Below are 17,313 nucleotides of genomic sequence, written 5' to 3'. Positions count from 1 at the left end.
CTCACTGAGCTTTTAAAAATGGAATCAAAGTGTCCCCAGAATGAAACCATCCTTTGTGTGAGCATGGAAGGGTGAGCAAGAGAAGGTCAAAAGCCCTGGGCATCTTTCTGGCATTTAATTTTATTCCCCAGACACCAGACGCCAATTATCTCCTAGGCAAATTCCCAGAAACGATCCAGTCCTTATGTCTTTCTGGGCTTCTCTGGAACCCACCCAGGTTTGTGTCTCTGCAGACCCCTGTCTCCCACCTCTCATAACAGTCCAGGTATTTTGTTCCTTGAAAGTTGTGGGTCACACTAAACTGTTGTTTTCTGGGGGTGAACCCCAAGATTCGTCCTCACTCCTCTACACTGGGGAGCAATGGGCAGCCAACTCAGAAATTATCCCTTGGTGGTTACTTGGCCCTCACCACATCCTGGGTATTACTCTTGCCCTCCTGACTCGAGACCATGTGTTCTGTCTCTAGGACTCACCTAGTGCTTCCCAGGTGGCTCAGTGGTAAAGAATCCACCTGCCAGTGCAGGAGACCCAGGTTCCATCCCTGACTCGGGAAGACCCCCTGGAGAAGGAAATGGCAACCCACTCCAACATTCTTGCCTGAAGAATCCCATGGACAGAGGAACCTGGTGGGCTACAGTCCATGGGATTGCAGAGTCGGACACAACTGAGCAGCTGAGCACATCCCATATCTATGTCCACAGGGATCCTCCCCCCACCTCTTAAGTGTGCTAGGAATCAATGGACAATGTCCATGAGGTTCACTTCAGTTTCATACTCTGCAAATACAAGGCCACCTTGTGACGATGTCAGGACTATGAAATGTCTGGCACATAAATTTTAAACGAAGGAAGCAAATAGAGACTTCCCTGGTGGTCCAATGGTTAAGGCTCCACCCTTCCACTTCAAGGAGCATGGCTTCAACCCTGGCCCAGGCAATAAGATCCTCCTCCCAAAAAGGAGAGAGAAGGCAAAGATATGCTTTTTTGGCCATGTGGCATGCAGGATCTTAGTTCCTCAATCTGGAATCAAATCCCAGGCCCTTGGCAGTGAAAACACAGAGTCCTAACCATTGGACTGCCAGGGAATCAAAGATGTGTTCTTTAAAACAATAAAAAAAAAAAAGAAGTATGGGGAAATATGGGCATGTGGAGAAGGAATTCATTATAATTATTTTTACCATTGAGTTTTTAGAAATATGCTTCAAAGCTTTTCTGAACAGTTCCAGAATTTTAATAGATGCAATGTACAATAGATAGTAAGAGAGAGGGGGAGAGAGAAGACATCCACTGAGGGAGTATAGACAGTGGCAGAGAGGGTGTAGACAGATTCAGAGTGGAGACAGAGACAAAGAGAGAGAAGGCAGGCAAAATGTAGATTAGACAGAGTGTAGACTGAGGCGGAGACAAATGACAGAGGCAGGGAGTGTGGCCTGATGTCGTTCACTGCTCCCCAAACCAGAAGGAACCTCCTACCTACTATTTAGAAGACTGAGATCTCAGACCTCAGTAAGTCCTTACATGGCCCATCTTGGGTCCCAGGCTTCCCGTTCCCATTTCTGTCTCTTTCCATTTTCAGCTCCATTCTGAGCTGATGATATCACCCTATCTTCTGTGACAGGGTCCTTCTTCCCTGCCCCAGCCCCTCCAGGACCCTTCTCTGCATCTTGGGGTGTAAGCGTGTCCTTTTTGCTAAGTCTTGCCCCCTATCAGTAACTCCCCAGCCTGAATGATCCTTCCACCCTTCCCTTCCCTTCCCTGTTAATCATCTTGGGCCCGCCATTCATTCATTTATCAAACATTTTATAAGCAGTCCTATGTGCCGGGCCCCTACTCAGCAGTGGTGAGGGACCACGGGAGGAAACCTGATCCAGGCCCTGGATCACTCCCACCCTGCCCCCGTGGGTCTAAGAGGTGTTGGGGGCGTGGGAGTCATGTAAGCAGTGATAACGGCATGCTCAGAATTTGATGGAGGAACATTAGACACTTAAGATATTTAACCTGGCCTAGACTAGAGCAGGGCCTGAGTCCCCAGTGTGACACCCCAACCCCCCAAAGCCCCGCCCCCAACACAAATAGGGCAGTGTGAAGATGCTGTCCCTCAGCCGCAGGGACTTCTGGTAACGCCCCTTCTCAGACCCAACCCTTTAGCCTCTACCTGCTCAGCCCCTGTCCCAGGGCTGATCTAGGCCACGCCCCTCTCAGCTCCTCCCCCTATTTCATTCACGCCCGAAGTCCCACCGCCCGGGAGGGCAACTGCACAACAATATCGCAATCTCATTGGCCAGAAAGCGTTACTTCACCGCCCTCCTTCAGTGTCATTGGCTCGCTAGATGTCAATTTTCTTTATAGCGGCCCAACAGTTGCCATGGCCGAGGTTTGAGGGACAGATAATAATAGACGTCCCAGGACGTCTCATTACTGGGCAAAAAGCCCGGCTCTGGGCGGGGCTTAGCGCCAAACGCTCGCCTGCCTCTGTCTGCGGTTCCTCAGGGACGCAGTCTTTCCTCAGAGACACACCCCTCTCTCCTTGCTATTGGTCGTACCAAGTGTTGATCAACACGGCGCCACATTTCGATAGGCAAAACTACCCGTCCTTCACTGCTTCCCTAACTTCAATTCGCTTCTCTCCTTAAAGGCGGCAACCTTCTGGCCGTAGCCAGGGCCCGCCTTACGGTATGACCAAGGATTGGCCAAACACGCCGTCACTCCTTGACAATGGGCGGAGCCAGAGCGGCTGGGGGCGGTGAATTGGCTGACTGGGCCTCGGGGGCGGGGCAGCGGCTCCTGTCAGCGGATGAAATGGCAGCGGCGGAGCCGGCGGCGACCGCGGTCCCGGGGGGCGGCTGAGGGGGCCGGGCCGGGCCGGGGCTGCGGGGCGAGCGACACGGCGGGGATCCGGAGGCGCGGCCCGGGACGGCGAGACTTGGCATGGCGATGGCGCGCTCTTCACAGGTAGGTAGGCGGCACGGGCCGGGCCTCCCGGGCGCCTTCTCAGGCCCGCGGCTCCGCGTTGCGGCCCACGGGGGCCGGGCAAGACCGGGACTCCGGGCCCCTTGCCCCGGAACCCGCCCCGGGAGCCCTCGGCACTCCCAGCACGGACACTGGCCGTCAACCTCGGGCCCTGGTCCCTGCACATCCTCGTTCCTGGAGCTTCCCGACCCCTCTGGGCCCCTCCCGGGACCCTTCCAGGTGCCCTCCTCCCCCACACAGCGCCCTTCCCGGGAGCCCCCCCTCAGGCCCGTGACCCCCGCTTACCCTCTTTACTGATCCTCAGGACCCCTTTCCAGGCCCTTCAGGGCTCCCCCAGTCACCACCCCACAGACCCACCCCCTACAAACGCTCCCCCACCCCACCGCAAGCCCAGGACCCCCGCCCTCCCTCTCTCCGGATCCCCCAAAACTCCTTTCATCTGTAGACCCCTGGTCACCCCGTCCCTCTTCTCACTTCATATCCCATCCCTGGGCCCAGACCTGCCCCTACCCCCAAAGATACCAGCCTTAGAGCCATACCCCTCCAGTCTGACCCCTCCTCAGCCTCTGTAAATCTGGATTCCTGCCCACAAGCCTCACCTCAGCCTGCTGGCCCATCTCCCACTCCCAGAAGCCCCATGCCCAAGGGCACCCCCAAAAACCACTCCTGGGATCCTCCCCACACACACCCCTGAACCTGATTCCCCTCAATCCCTGCTCCTGAAAATCCACCCTCACCTCGTGCTTGGAACAGCCCAACAGATAGTCTGAACCCCTCCCCAACTAGGGACACCCACCCCTCTGAGGGCCCCACTCACTTGCACAGACACACACACACACCTGAGAGCTAACAGAGCAAAAGCTATGAATCCTCAACAGCTCATACTGATATGAGTATGAGGGGCCCAGGGTGGGTGTGATAGACGGCCTGGACCCCTCATACACAGACATTCAGGAGCCCTTCACACAAACACACACACACAGAGTCTGACTCTTGGATCCCCAACATACACAGAAACACTTACGACCTCCAACACAGACCCAGGCAGTTGGGAACCCCCCAACTTGCCTCACACACACACACACACACACCACACACTTGCCTCCCATACACACACACCCATGTGTGCATGCACGTGTGCACACACACACACACTTGTCTCCCATGCGCATACACATGTGCATGCACACGTGCACACACACACTTGCCTCCCATACACAGACACACATGCATGCACGTGTGCGCACACACACACTTGCCTCCCATACACACATGCACATGCACACACACACACACACCTCCTCAGCACTTTAGCACTCCTCCTTGGAATTCACCTGCCCAAGTCCTCCTGGAAGCCACCACCAGCTCCAAGCTCAGGCAGAGACTCCGATGTCAGCTGCCTGCCCTGCCCCAGGTGGCCAGCCTTTCCGTCCACACTAGCCTGCCTGAACCGGTACCCCCACCGGGGCCTTGCAGGTGGCGGAGTGACCCAGAATCTCCCAGCATCCCTGTGGACACCTGCCCCAGACCTCTTCCCATTCATCCATCTCTCCCCATTCATCCATCTCTCCCCCTTCAAAGGGAAGGATGCTCCCTCTTGCGCTCACCTACACCAGTCTCCCCTAAAGACCCAAAGACCCAAAGCCTACCCCCTGATTGATGCCACCCGTGGCAGAGGGTGGGGGTGCCAGCTGCCCCTGGCCCCAGTCCTGAAGTCTGACCAGACTGGTAGGACCAGCATCCTGACCCCATCACGCCTGCTAGCCTCCGATGGCAGCAGCTCCCCAGGTGCCGCCCCTGACTGGCCTGGGAGCTCCTTCCCCCATGGCCAGTGTGTCATGAGAAAATGAAACAGCTTCCACCCACCCTGGCATTTGGGACCCGGTGGGGCTGGGTTTGGGCCTGCCAGAAGCAGGCAGCTCTTTGTTAAGGAATATTTTCAGAAGGGAAAAATGTGCTGAAGAGGCTCGGGTGGAACACGAGTGAGGAATCGGCTTGGTTTTTGTTTTTGTTTTTTTTTTCCCCACCTTGGCCTGACTGGGATGGAGCTGGGGGACCTGTGTCCACATGTCTTTCTAGGTGTTCTGGCTCTTTCTGCCCAGCCGGCCCTGGCTGACTGACCCACAGCCCACCCCCTTGTGTCCAACCTGTGGGTTCCCCTGGGCTTCAGCAGTTGCCCGCAGGTGGCCCAGCCCTGGCACAGGGAAGGGGCAAGTCACAGAGAGGGGCAGATCAGAGAACTGAGGAGACAGCGTGTCCAGGACCACAAGGTTGAGGAGGAGCCCCAGGTCCCCCCCAAGGGGAGTCTGGATCAGTCCAGTGCTGCCTGCTGTCTCCTTCATCTGACCTGAGCCTACCTGGAAAACCCCAGAGAAATAAGCCCAACTTCTCTGTGGACATTCACCAGTGGTTTCTGGGTGGCTCTGGGGAAAAGTGCATCTTGGCTTGAGGCCTTGACTTACCCATCTGGAAAATGGGGAGAGAAATCCCACAACCAAGACCTGGGACTTCAGGGGAACCAGCGAGATTAGGATGTGTCCCTGAGTGTCTCCCTGGGCACCATGTGAAAGAGGGGCCCATGGGGTCTGTGGTCGCTAGTAGAGTCACTGGCCTTCTCAGTCCCCTGGTTGTAATTCGCTGATGCCTTGGTGAGTAGCGGCTGTCCTTCCACGGCTGGGCTATGCTCAGGGCTGAGAGTCTGTTATGGGATTTGTGGTCACACAGGGACCTCCCAGAGGGACAGAGGGCAGTCGGGGGTCCACTGGCTGGCAATGCCCACACCCCATGGAGCCCTCTGATATGGGGCAGAGCGAGATTTGTTCTGTCCACATGCTGAAGGGAGAAGAGAAGGGGAGATTCCTGAAGGTCACAAGGTACACAGGAAGCAAACTCTACAGCCTCCCCGGGGAAGGGGAGACTTTGTGCTAATGTACCAAGGTCAGGAGGCTCCCAGGACAGACTGCGAGCTCCTCAGGAAAAAACGAGAAGGCTCCCAAGGAGGGCTGGTGAGCGACATCAGTGCCCTTTTACCCTGGTCTGGGGGTCCGGGGCAGGTCTTTGTGTCTGTGCTGTTGATGTACAGTACAGGGGCACAGAGGATCCTGATCTCACTTTCCCCATGCAGAATACAGGTGCTGGTTGTTCCAGGTGAGGCCCCCAGCAATGGACTGGGAATTGAGTCAGGGGTTAGGGTATGAAGGAATGTCAGGTGTGGCCCATGCCCTGTGTCTAAAGCCCCTCTCCATTTCAGGAGAATGGAGAAACCAGTAGGTCATGCCAATCAGGCCGTGCCATGTGCCATGCCTGGTGCCAGCCCCATTTACATATCATCTCACTTAATCCCCCCAAACCACCCAGAAGAAGCGGCATTCCAGCCCCTGCCCTGACCACCACATCCCGTGTGGGAACAGGAGACAGATTAATGGATGGCATGTGCTGGGAGCAGAGGGAAGGGCCCGGCGCATCCCAGAGGCATCAGGGAAAGGGGAGCAGGGATGACGTATGAGTTGGGAGAGGAGCTCTCTGGCTCTCCAGGCAGGCATGGCTGGGAAGGACATTCAGGCGGCCCGAACACTTGGACCAAGGCCTGGGCAGCAGGAGCGAGCGTGGCGAGTACAGGGAGGTGCGTCTCCTGGGTGGGTTTCATCCTATACACCTTCATGTCCTGCATGCAGTCCACGGGGCACATACTGGGGGACCCTCCCTGGTCAAAGGGGTCAGTATTTGGAACTGAACTTAGAACAGCAGTCAACCCTACCCTGCCCAGAGATGTCTGCAGCACGCATGCTCTAGAAGCCGAACACAGGGCAAGGGGGAGGTGAGTTAGGAGAGCTGACCGCCAGGGCCAAGGAAGAGATTGGGCCCTCCAGGGAGATCTCAAGGGCCTCACTGGCACAGTTCACCTGCACTTCTATTTCATTTCTCATCATGATGTGTTGGTGAGATAGTTTCTTTTCTTTTTTTTAATCTTTCGGCTGTGCCATGCGGTATATGGGAACTTAGTTCCCCAACCAGGGATCAAACCCGTGCCCTCTGCATTGGAAACATAGAGTCTTAACCACTGGACCTCCAGGGATGTCTCCATGAGATTGTTTCATTGGCGGCTGTTTTCCAGTCCACAAGTCCCACAAGGGCAAGTCACATGTCTATTCATGGCTGAGTCCAAGGTGAGAACAGGGCATACAGAAGATGTTCAGTAAACACTTGGTTGGTTTCAGGAGCTGAGCATCCTCCCTACTCACCCACTTCTGCAAAAGGGCCTGGATCTCTTCTGCAGAAAGAGGTTGTGTCCATCTACTTGGAGAGCCCCCAAAGACAGGGCAGATGCACCCCACCTCAGCCCCCAGCCTAGCCAGCCTTCACAGCAGGAAAGCTACCATCTTGACTTGAAGAGCCAAGAGCCTATACAGGATGCCATTTCTCTTACTCACCTGTCCCTGGAGGGCTTCTGGGGGCTTTAAAGTGTTTTCTTTGTCATCCTCAGGGACACTGAAATATGGAGAAATGAAGGATTTGCCAGGAAGGAACTTGTGACAGTGGCAGGAAGTATTAGCTGCTGACATGAAGGATAGTAAAGTTTTGGGGTTTTTTTAGGTCAAAAGAGATTCCAATGGTCATAATAAAATCTCCCTCTCAGATTTTAGCCTGAGGTTGTTAACTGCTGCTACTGTTACTACTAATTTAGGTGATTATAGTTTTACTGCATTTAACATTTAAACAGAGCCACCACGGAAGGGATGGGCCTGCTGAGGAGGGGAAGTTTATTTCTTCAGTCCACAAATGTCAGATGCCTGATGGTACACTGGATGCTGGGGACCCAGTAGTGGGCAAGTCAGCCCCTGCCCTCAAGGAACTTTTCATCCAGGAGAATATTACAGGCCAGTTCCCCTCCTAGGCACTTGACAGGTTTTAGCTTGTACATTCCTCCCAACAAAACCTGTGAAGTCAGTACTATCATCAGCCATGTTTTCAGATGAGGAAATTGTCATAAAGTGCATCATATCCAGATTGGAAAGCAAGAAACTGGGAGAAGAGGGATTTGAACCCGGGCTTCTGGCCCTGAAGTCCTCCTTGGAGACCAGGAGACCTGGGATCAGTTATCTACACACATGACCGGGGTGGGAGGTACATGGACATGGAAACATTCTGTGTGGTACAGAAGAGAGGCTAGAACTGGGGATGAGAGGAGGGCCAGCAGTGACCACTTGGATTCCAGCAGCTGTCCTTGTTACCCAAGGGGCAGCTCGCCCATCAAATGCCCACCCCATTGCCAAGGGAAAGAGCCCAAGACATCAGAGTCAGTGTGGTCTGCGTGCCCCACCTGACAGTCTGTCAGTTGGGTAGATGGGGTCAGGTATCTTTGAAGACTTCAGGTTCAGAAATGATTCTATGTCCCTATAATCATTAGAGGTAGAGCAGGGGACTTCCAGGCTAGGGACCAGTACTTCCTGTCAGATCAGTGGCAGCATTAGATGAGAAATAAAGTGCATGTAAGTGTACTGTGCTTGAATCATCTTGAAACCATCCCCCTGAACCCCTGGTCCATGGAAACACTGTCTTCCATGAAATCAGTCTCTGGTGCCAAAAAGGCTGGGGTTGGGGGCGGGGGGCAGAGGCAGAGCAGGTAGGGAAACAGAATTAAAGGAACCATGGGGTCTTTCTTCCTGCCTCAGAATGATGGAGCACACACACTCACTCTCCCTGGTGAAAAAGAGTAACTCATTTACAGAGTGCCCACTGCAGTCCATGTTTCACGTGAGTTATTTGTAAAGTATACAGAGAGTGGCAGCTCAGCAGATTAGCTCGGGATTAAGACTCTAGAGTCAGAAATCCAAGTGCAGGGAATTCTCTGGTGGTCCGGTGGTTACGACTCCATGCTTTCAGTGCTGAGGGCTCAGGTTCGATCCCTGGTCAGGGAACTAAGATCCCTCAAGCCATGTGGTGTAGCATGAAAGAACAAACTGAAGTGATTAAAAAAAAAAAAAAAAAACTTGAGTCACTCAGTATTTTAAAAAAGAAATTCCAAATGTAAATCCTTCCCCTACCGCCTCATCTGGAGACCCTGTGAGTGACACTACCCACAAGGGGACCTCTTCCTTGTTACCACTGTCCTGTACTTTTCTGTCTACCCTGGTACAGAATCTTCTCTCTTTTTAAAAAATTTTTAAATAGGCTTTAGGGACTTCCCTGGTTGGTCCAGTGGTTAAGACTCTACAATTCCACTGTAGGAGGCACTAGTTGTATCCCTAGTCTGGAAACTAAGATCCCACATGCCTCATGGTGCAATCAAAAAATAATAAAAATTTAAAATAAAGTAGACTTAGTTTTCAAAACAGTTTTAGGTTTACAGAGAAATTAAGAGAGCACAAAGCGCTCACACAGACCCCACACCCACACCCAGCTTCTTCCCCCTTAGTAACCTTACCTGGTATGTTTGTTCTAATGAATATATGGACCAGTATTCAGTTCACTTCAGTAGCTCAGTCATGTCCAACTCTTCGTGACCCCATGGACCACAGCACGCCAGGCCTCCCTGTCCATCACCAACTCCCGGAGTCCACTCAAACTCATCTCCATCGAGTCTGTGATACCATCCAACCATCTCATCCTCTGTCGTCCCCCTCTCCTCCTGCCCTCAATCTTTCCCAGCATCAGGGTCTTTTCAAATGAGTCAGCTCTTCACATCAGGTGGCCAAAGCATTGGACTTTCAACTTCAGCATCAGTCCTTCTAATGAACACTCAGGACTGATCTCCTTTAGAATGGACTGGTTGGACCTCCTTGCAGTCCAAGGGACTCTCAAAAGTCTTCTCCAACACCACAGTTCAAAAGCATCAATTCTTCTGCACTCAGCTTTCTTTATAGTCCAATTCTCACATCCATATATGACTGCTGGGAAAACCATAGCTTTGACTAGACAGACCTTTGTTGGCAAAGTAATGCCTCTGCTTTTTAACATGCTATCTAGGTTGGTCATAACTTTCCTTCCAAGGAGTAAGCATCTTTTAATTTCATGGCTGCAGTCACCATCTGCAGTGATTTTGGAGCCCCAAAAAATAAAGTCTGACACTGTTTCCACTGTTTCCTCATCTATTTGCCATGAAGTGATGGGACCAGATGCCATGATCTTAGTTTTCTGAATGTTGAGCTTTAAAACAACTTTTTCACTCTCTTTCACTTTCATCAAGAGACTCTTTAGTTCTTCACTTTCTGCCATAAGAGTGGTGTCATCTTCATATCTGAGGTTATTGCTATTTCTCCTGGCAATCTTGATTCCAGCTTGTGCTTCATCCAGCCCAGCATTTCTCATGATGTACTCTGCATATAAGTTAAATAAGCAGGGTGACAATATACAGGCTTGATGTACTCCTTTTCCTATCTGGAACCAGTCTGTTGTTCCATGTCCAGTTCTAACTGTTGCTTCCTGATCTATATACAGATTTCTCAAGAGGCAGGTCAGGTGGTCTGGTATTCTCATCTCTTTCAGAATTTTCCACAGTTTATTGTGATCCACACAATCAAAGGCTTTGGCATAGTCAATAAAGCAGAAATAGATGTTTTTTCTGGAACTCTCTTGCTTTTTTGATGATCCAGCGGATGTTGGCAATTTGATCTCTGGTTCCTCTGCCTTTTCTAAAATGAACTTGAACATCTGGAAGTGCATGGTTCATGTATTGATGAAGCCTGGCTTGGAGAATTTTGAGCATTACTTTACTAGCGTGTGAGATGAGTGCAATTGTGCGGTGAAAGGTGAAGTCGCTCAGTGGTGTCCGACTCTTTGCGACCCCGTGGACTGTAGCCTACCAGGCTCCCCTGTCCATGGGATTCTCCAGGCAAGAATACTGGAGTGGGTTGCCATTTTCTTCTCCAGGGGATCTTCCTGACCCAGGGATCGGACCCAGGTCTCCCGCATTGGATGCAGACGCTTTAACCTCTGAGCCACCAGGGAAGCCCAATTGTGCGGTAGTTTGGGCATTCTTTGGCATTGCCTTTCTTTGGGATTCGAATGAAAACTGAGCTTTTCCAGTCCTGTGGCCACTGCTGAGTTTTCCAAATTTGCTGGCATATTGAATGCAGCACTTTCACAGTGTCATCTTTCAGGATTTAAAATAGCTTAACTGGAATTCCATCACCTCCACTAGCTTTGTTCATAGTGATGCTTCCTAAGGCCCACTTGACCTCACATTCCAGGATGTCTGGCTCTGAGTGAGTGATCACACTGTCATGATTATCTGGGTCATGAAGATCTTTTTTGTACAGTTTTCCTGTGTATTTTTGCCTCCTCTTCTTAATATCTTCTGCTTCTGTTAGGTCTATACCATTTCTGTCCTTTATTGTGCCCATCTTTGCATGAAATGTTCCCTTGGTATCTCTAATTTTCTTGAAGAGATCTCTAGTCTTTCCCATTCTATTGTTTTCCTCTATCTCTTTGCACTGATCACTGATGAAGGCTTTCTTATCTCTCCTCGCTATTCTTTGGAACTCTGCATTCAAATGGGTATATCTTTCCTTTTCTCCTTTGCTTTTGGCTTCTCCTCTTTTCACAGCTATTTGTAAGGCCTCCTCAGGCAGCCATTTTTCTTTTTTGCATTTCTTTTTCTTGGGGATGGTCTTGATCCCTGTCTCCTGTGCAGTGTCACGAACCTCTGTCCGTAGTTCATCAGGTACTCTATCAGATCTAGTCCCTTAAATCTGTTTCTTACTTCCACTGTAAGGGATTTGCTTTAGGTCATACCAGGATGGTCTCGTGGTTTTCCCTACTTTCTTTAAGTCTGAATTTGGCAGTAAGGAGTTCATGATCTGTGCCACAGTCAGCTTCTGGTCTTGTTTTTGCTGACTGTATAGAGCTTTTCCATCTTTGGCTGCAAAGAATATAATCAGTCTGATTTCGGTATTGGCCATCTGGTGATGTCCATGTGTAGAGTCTTCTCCTGTTGTTGGACCAATATTGATACATTGTAATTAACTAGATGGTAACATGGTAAAGAATTCACCTGCAAATGCAGGAGATTCAAGAAATACAGGTTCTTTCCCTGGGCCCAGAAGTTTCCCTGGAGTAGGAAGCTGGCAACCCACTCTAGTGTTCTTGCCTGAAAAATGGGCAGAGGAGCCTGGCAGGCTGCAGTCTATGGAGTCGCAAAGAGTCAGACATGACTGAGCGCCTGGGCACACACATGATTGACTAAAGTCCATATTTTATTCATATTTCCTTAGCCTTTCCCTTTTTCTGTCTTAGGACCACATCCTGGATCCCACAGGACATTTTGTCATCACATCTCCTGAAACTTCTCTTATCTGGGACAGCTTTCTTAGGCTTTCCTTGTCTTTGATGACTTTGACACTTGAGGAGGACTAGTCGGGAATGCTCTAAAGCATCTCTTAATCTGGATTGGTCACATGATTTTCTCATAGTCTTGGGGAGGAAGACACAGAGATGAAGGGCCCTTCTCATGTCAGCATATTAAGGGCACATGCTCTCCGTGTGACTTATCACTCACTAATCCTGTTGACCTTGATCACCTGGCCGAGTGGCACAGGGACTTTTCTCTTCATTCATCCAGCAAAGACATTGATTGAGTACCTGCTAACGGCCATATGCTGCCTTATAGGCTTGGATTAAAACATTAAGAAGACAAGCCTTTGCCCCCAGTACGTTCATGACCCAGTAGGGCAGGCAGGTGGATATACAAAGAATTGCTGTAGAATGTGTCTTGGGGGACTTCCCTGGTACTCCAGTGGTTAAGAATCTGCCTCCCAGTGCAGGGGATGTGGGTTCGATCCCTGGTGGGGGAACTAAGATCCCACATGCCATGGAGCAGGTAAGCCCGTGTGCTGCAACTACTGAGCCTGCAAGCCTCAACTAGAGAAACTCATGTGCCACAACAAAGACCCAGTGCTGCTAGAAAAACACCAAAAGTGTGTGTTGGGCTGGGGTGTAGGGTTAGATATTTTTGGAGAGAGGGGAGAAAAGTGAGCCCGCATACTGGGGGTGGTGGGGTGGGGGGATTTACCAGGAAAGAGTTCACCACAAAAAGTCTGTTACTTTTTACGGCTGAATACTATTCCGTCATATGGACAGACCACATTTCACTTATCCATTCATCATTTGGGTTGTTTCCACTTTCTGGCTATTGTGAATCGAGCTGCTATGAACAACTGTATATAGGTTTTCATGTGGATGTATGTTTTCCGTTCTCTTGGGTAGAATTCCTAGAAGTGGAATTGGTGGGTCATATTGGTAACACTTTTTTTTTTTTTAAGAGAGAGCCTATTTATTTATTTGACTGCACTGGGTGGTCCTTAGTTGCAGCACACAGGATCTTTTCAGTTGCATCATAAAGGATCTTTAGTTGCAGCATGTGGGATCTAGTTCCCCAAATAGGGACCAAACCCCAGTCCCCTGCTTAGCCACTGAGCCATGAAGCAAGTCCCATATTGGTAACTGTCTGCCTTTCCAAAGAACTGCCAGACTGTTTTCCACTTTTGTTGTTCAGTCACTAAATCGTGTCCTAATCTTTGCTACCCCAAGGAGTGCAGCACACTAGGGTCCCCGGTCTTTCACTGTCTCCCAGAGTTTGCTCAAACTCATGTCCATTGAGTCGGTGATGCCATCCAACCATCTCATCCTCTGTCACCCTCTCCTCCTCCTGCCTTCAGTCTTTCCCAGCATCAGGGTCTTTTCCAATGAGTCGACTCTTTGCATCAGGTGGCCAAAGTATTGGAGCTTCAGCTTCAGCATCAGTCCTTCCAATAAATATTCAGGGTTGATTTCCTTTAGGATTGACTGGTTTGATCTCCTTACAGTCCAAGGGACTCTCAGGAGTCTTCCAGCACCACAATTTGAAAGCATCAGTTCAGTGCTCAGCCTTCATTATGGTCCAACTCTCACATCCATCCATGACTACTGGAAAAACCATAGCTTTGACTATGCGCACCTTTGTGGGCAATATGATATCTTTGCTTTTCAATATGCTGTCTAGGTTTGTCATAGCTTTCCTTCCAAGGAGAAAGAGTCTTTCAGTTTCCACTGTGCCTCATCTTTTATTCCATGGGTTTCTCTCAATCAGTCATAGTAAGTTCAGGTGATCATTTCTGAGTCTCTTCTCCTCCCTGTTCTACATGCTCTGGGTGGGCAGGGGCTGTGTCTCTCTTTGCCCAGCAGTCTTCAGTCCTCACCTCAGTGAGGTGAGGAAAAAGAAGGGAAAAGCTGGGGGCACAGGTGTCACAATCACAGACAAGCCTTTCTGTTCATTTAAGTCCTGAAAGCAACACCACCAAGGGCCTGAAGGGATAAGGGCCAAGGCGAGGCCTGTGGAAGAAGGGGCCTCTCGCTGGGCTGAGGCAAAGGAGGAGTCCCAGGAGGCCAAGGAGCCCTGTGTCTCAAAACTATATGGGAGTGGACTTTGAGAAGGAGGAAGTGTAGGGGATTTCCCTGGTGGCCCAGTGGTTAAGACTCCAAGCTCCTAGTTCCATCCCTGGTCAGGGAACTAAGATCCCACAAGTCATATGGCATGGGAAAAAAATTATATTAACAGGAAAAAAAATTTATCAGGAGGAAGAAGCATGGTTGTCAGCGTCCAAACACTCCTGCAAAGGAGGAGAAAAGAGAGGTAGAGGGACCCTGGCATCTGGACCTTTCTGTACCAGCCCCACCCTGCCCCTGGCCCCAGCTCACCAGCAGTCTCCTCCCACTCTTCTGGCTTGGCTCAGCCTCCTGAGCCATGCAGCCAGCGTTTGGGGGCATGGAGGGTAGTGGTGCCAGCAGAGGCTGTGTCAGGTGGCCCACCACCCACTCTTTAGGCCGGGACCCTGCTTTGGGTGGCCACAGTGGAGCAGAAACAAAGGGCATTGAAGTTGAAGCTGTTGAGAGGCTGGGACCCCAGACCTGGAGGGTCTGTGTGGATCTCAGAGGCTAGTGGCTCCTCAGCACTCGAGGAGACCTGCCTTCCTCTGGGCCCAGCCAGCAAAGGGTGGGACGGCTGCATGCCCCGAGGAGGTGGGGGCTCATTCACCTGGTTCCACTCCACATCCCCTCTCTAGGACAGTGCAGGCCCTCAGACAACACCCAGTAAGTACCAGGGGAGGAGAGGCTGAGCCAATAAGAGTCCAGGTGCTCGGAACAGAGCAGGGTGGGAGACAGGCCTGCTTACAGAGCTCGGAGGGCAGAGAGCCTGTGTCCATTCCTGTCTACTGGATTCAGGCATGGGGAGCCTTGGTCAGTGCAGGAAGGGTGTGTGTGAGTGTGTATGTGTGCGCATGTGGGCAAAGGGGTGTGTGGGTGTAAGATAGCGTGTGAATGTGTATCTGAGTGTGTAGGTGTGTGATTGTGTGTGTGTGTATCAGAGCATGTGTGCATGAGCATGCAAGACTGTGTATTAGTATATCTGTGTATTGATGCGTGAGATGGTTTATGAGTGGGAATGCATCTGAGTGTGTGGGGTGTGAGGTGTGGGTAAATGTGAGTGTGTGAGTGTGAAGTAATGTGCGTTCATCAGCTTCCAGGCTGCACAGTGTTTAGAGAGTTGGGGGTGAGTCAAGAGAAACTGCCTGAGGGATTGGAAGATCCCGCCTCTGAGACTGCACATTTCAGCCCTGGGTACGGGATCAGGTTTATTTCTTGTGTGAAATACACATTAATATGTGATAAGTATCTGAGCAAACTCTGCGAGCAGATGGCCCGAGTTGTTTCTTTTCATCAGAAACCCAGAGCTGAACTACTGGGCTCTTTTCAGGCCAGGGTGTAGGGTAGTGGGGCGGGGAAAGGCAATGCAATTCTGAGATTAGGGTTCCCCTCGGTGCAGCAGGGAAACAGTGGGCCCCAGCCCGAGCCACATGTGGCCTTTGTCCCCGAGCCGCACATGACTCCTCAAATCCAGCTGTGCTTCCAGACTTTGATCCTTCTCCCCACCTCTCCTCTCCCACCCCAGTCCTGATGTCAGGAAACCCACACAGCCTTCCTGCCTCTGCCTGCCCACAGAGAGCCTTCCAAGTCAGCACTTGTTGTCCACAGCCCATCTCTGTCCTGCAGCCACAGACTTTGACTCTGCGGGAAGGCCCAAGCGGCCCCCACGGTCCCTCTCTCAGGAATGATCAGCTCCTGGCTTGGAGGTGTGTGTGGCTTGGTCTTCAAGGCAGGTGATCTCTGGGCTGGGCAATGGGAGGAAAAGTTCTTTCCGGTTCTGAAGGGAGCCATCACCTCAAGTTTCTACCGCTCACTAAAGCTAGAGCCCTCGGTGCCCACCCAACTCGGGGGGCCCGAGGGAGGACCAGTTCCCTGGGGAGCCACAGAGTCCTGGGGTGAGAGAGTTCTGGGCACCCCCACGAGGTGAAAGAAAAATGGTGTCCCCCTCCCACCCCATGACAGCCCTGGGAAAGGAGACTAGACTCAAGTGCATGGCCAGGGCCAATTCCCACCGATCTGTGGGCTTGCGAGTGTTGGTAGGGGGCTGCACTTGGGCTGTGGGAAGGTGCCCAGTGACCTGAGGGTGCTAGGCAGGTATGTTTTTGTCCTGTCACTGTCCTGCTGCCACTTAGGGGACAAGATGCCCCTTCTCCAGAAACTGGCCAAGAGCCCCTCTGTGGTTGAGCTGTCTGAACCTCCACTGGGGTCCAAGGGAGCCTCACTTCAGATGCTGGTCCATTTGAGTCCAGAGCCTCTGTTTTTGGCATAGTGCTGAGCCACCTCTCCTGGGTCTGTCAGAGGGGAGATGCCAGTGTCCCTGAAGCTCCCAGGAGGGTGGGATCAGATCGTCCACAGGCAGAACAGCAGAGATGGGCCAGCATCAACTCGGCACATGGCAGGCCAAGATCAGGACACCAACCAGAGCCTGTGCCTCTCGCTCTGTAGCCGCCAGAGCACAGATTCCCAGCATTTGGACGTGCCCCTGGCTTCCCAGCCCGGGAGGAGTTGGCTCTTCCGGCCATTGGCAGCACCAGACAATTAACAGTAGAGAATAATTGCTTTCTGGCTGTGCCAGCAGCCCACTCTGGTTGATGAGACAGGGCAGGTTGGATGCTGAGGCAGGGCTCTCAGGTCAGACCACAGCTGGGGACAGGGACCAAGGCTGACTAGAACAGGCACCAGAGCAGGGACGTCTGCAGGTCCTGGCAGGGGCCCTGAGTAACGAGCAGCCTTGGCCCCTGGCCCTGCTGAAGACTCAGGGGTGTCCTCTGGGAGTTGGTGTCCATGCCCAGGGAGAGCAGAATAGCACAGGCCCTGGCCGTGGCCCTCCTGACTCCTCGCTGGCGTCTGGACCATAAAAGTGGGGAGCCTAGTAGCCAGCACCCGGAGCAGAAGGAGCAGCAACTGGACTGGGGTGCCTGGGGACAAAGGGTGACCAAGTGAA

The 17,313-nt window shown here is 51.8% G+C and overlaps 1 protein-coding gene across 3 annotated transcripts in view; it reads left to right on the top strand.

Moving 5' to 3' along the window:
• The first annotated feature begins 2,869 nt into the window (after window positions 1-2,869).
• EVI5L (ecotropic viral integration site 5 like) overlaps window positions 2,870-17,313 on the top strand; it is a 32,521-nt gene continuing 18,077 nt past the window's right edge. For 2 of the 3 annotated variants that reach the window (XM_040240549.1, XM_040240547.1), the window contains exon 1: window positions 2,870-2,951. The gene's annotated coding sequence lies outside the window, so the exon portion shown is untranslated. Of the gene's footprint in view, window positions 2,952-15,894; window positions 16,076-17,313 lie in introns of all 3 variants that reach the window. The other variant, XM_040240548.1, reaches the window with a different exon arrangement.

This window comes from Oryx dammah, unplaced genomic scaffold (genome assembly GCF_014754425.2).
Source record: "Oryx dammah isolate SB20612 unplaced genomic scaffold, SCBI_Odam_1.1 HiC_scaffold_5, whole genome shotgun sequence".
Taxonomy (NCBI): domain Eukaryota; kingdom Metazoa; phylum Chordata; class Mammalia; order Artiodactyla; family Bovidae; genus Oryx; species Oryx dammah.
This window is presented reverse-complemented; position numbering and strand designations above follow the sequence as displayed.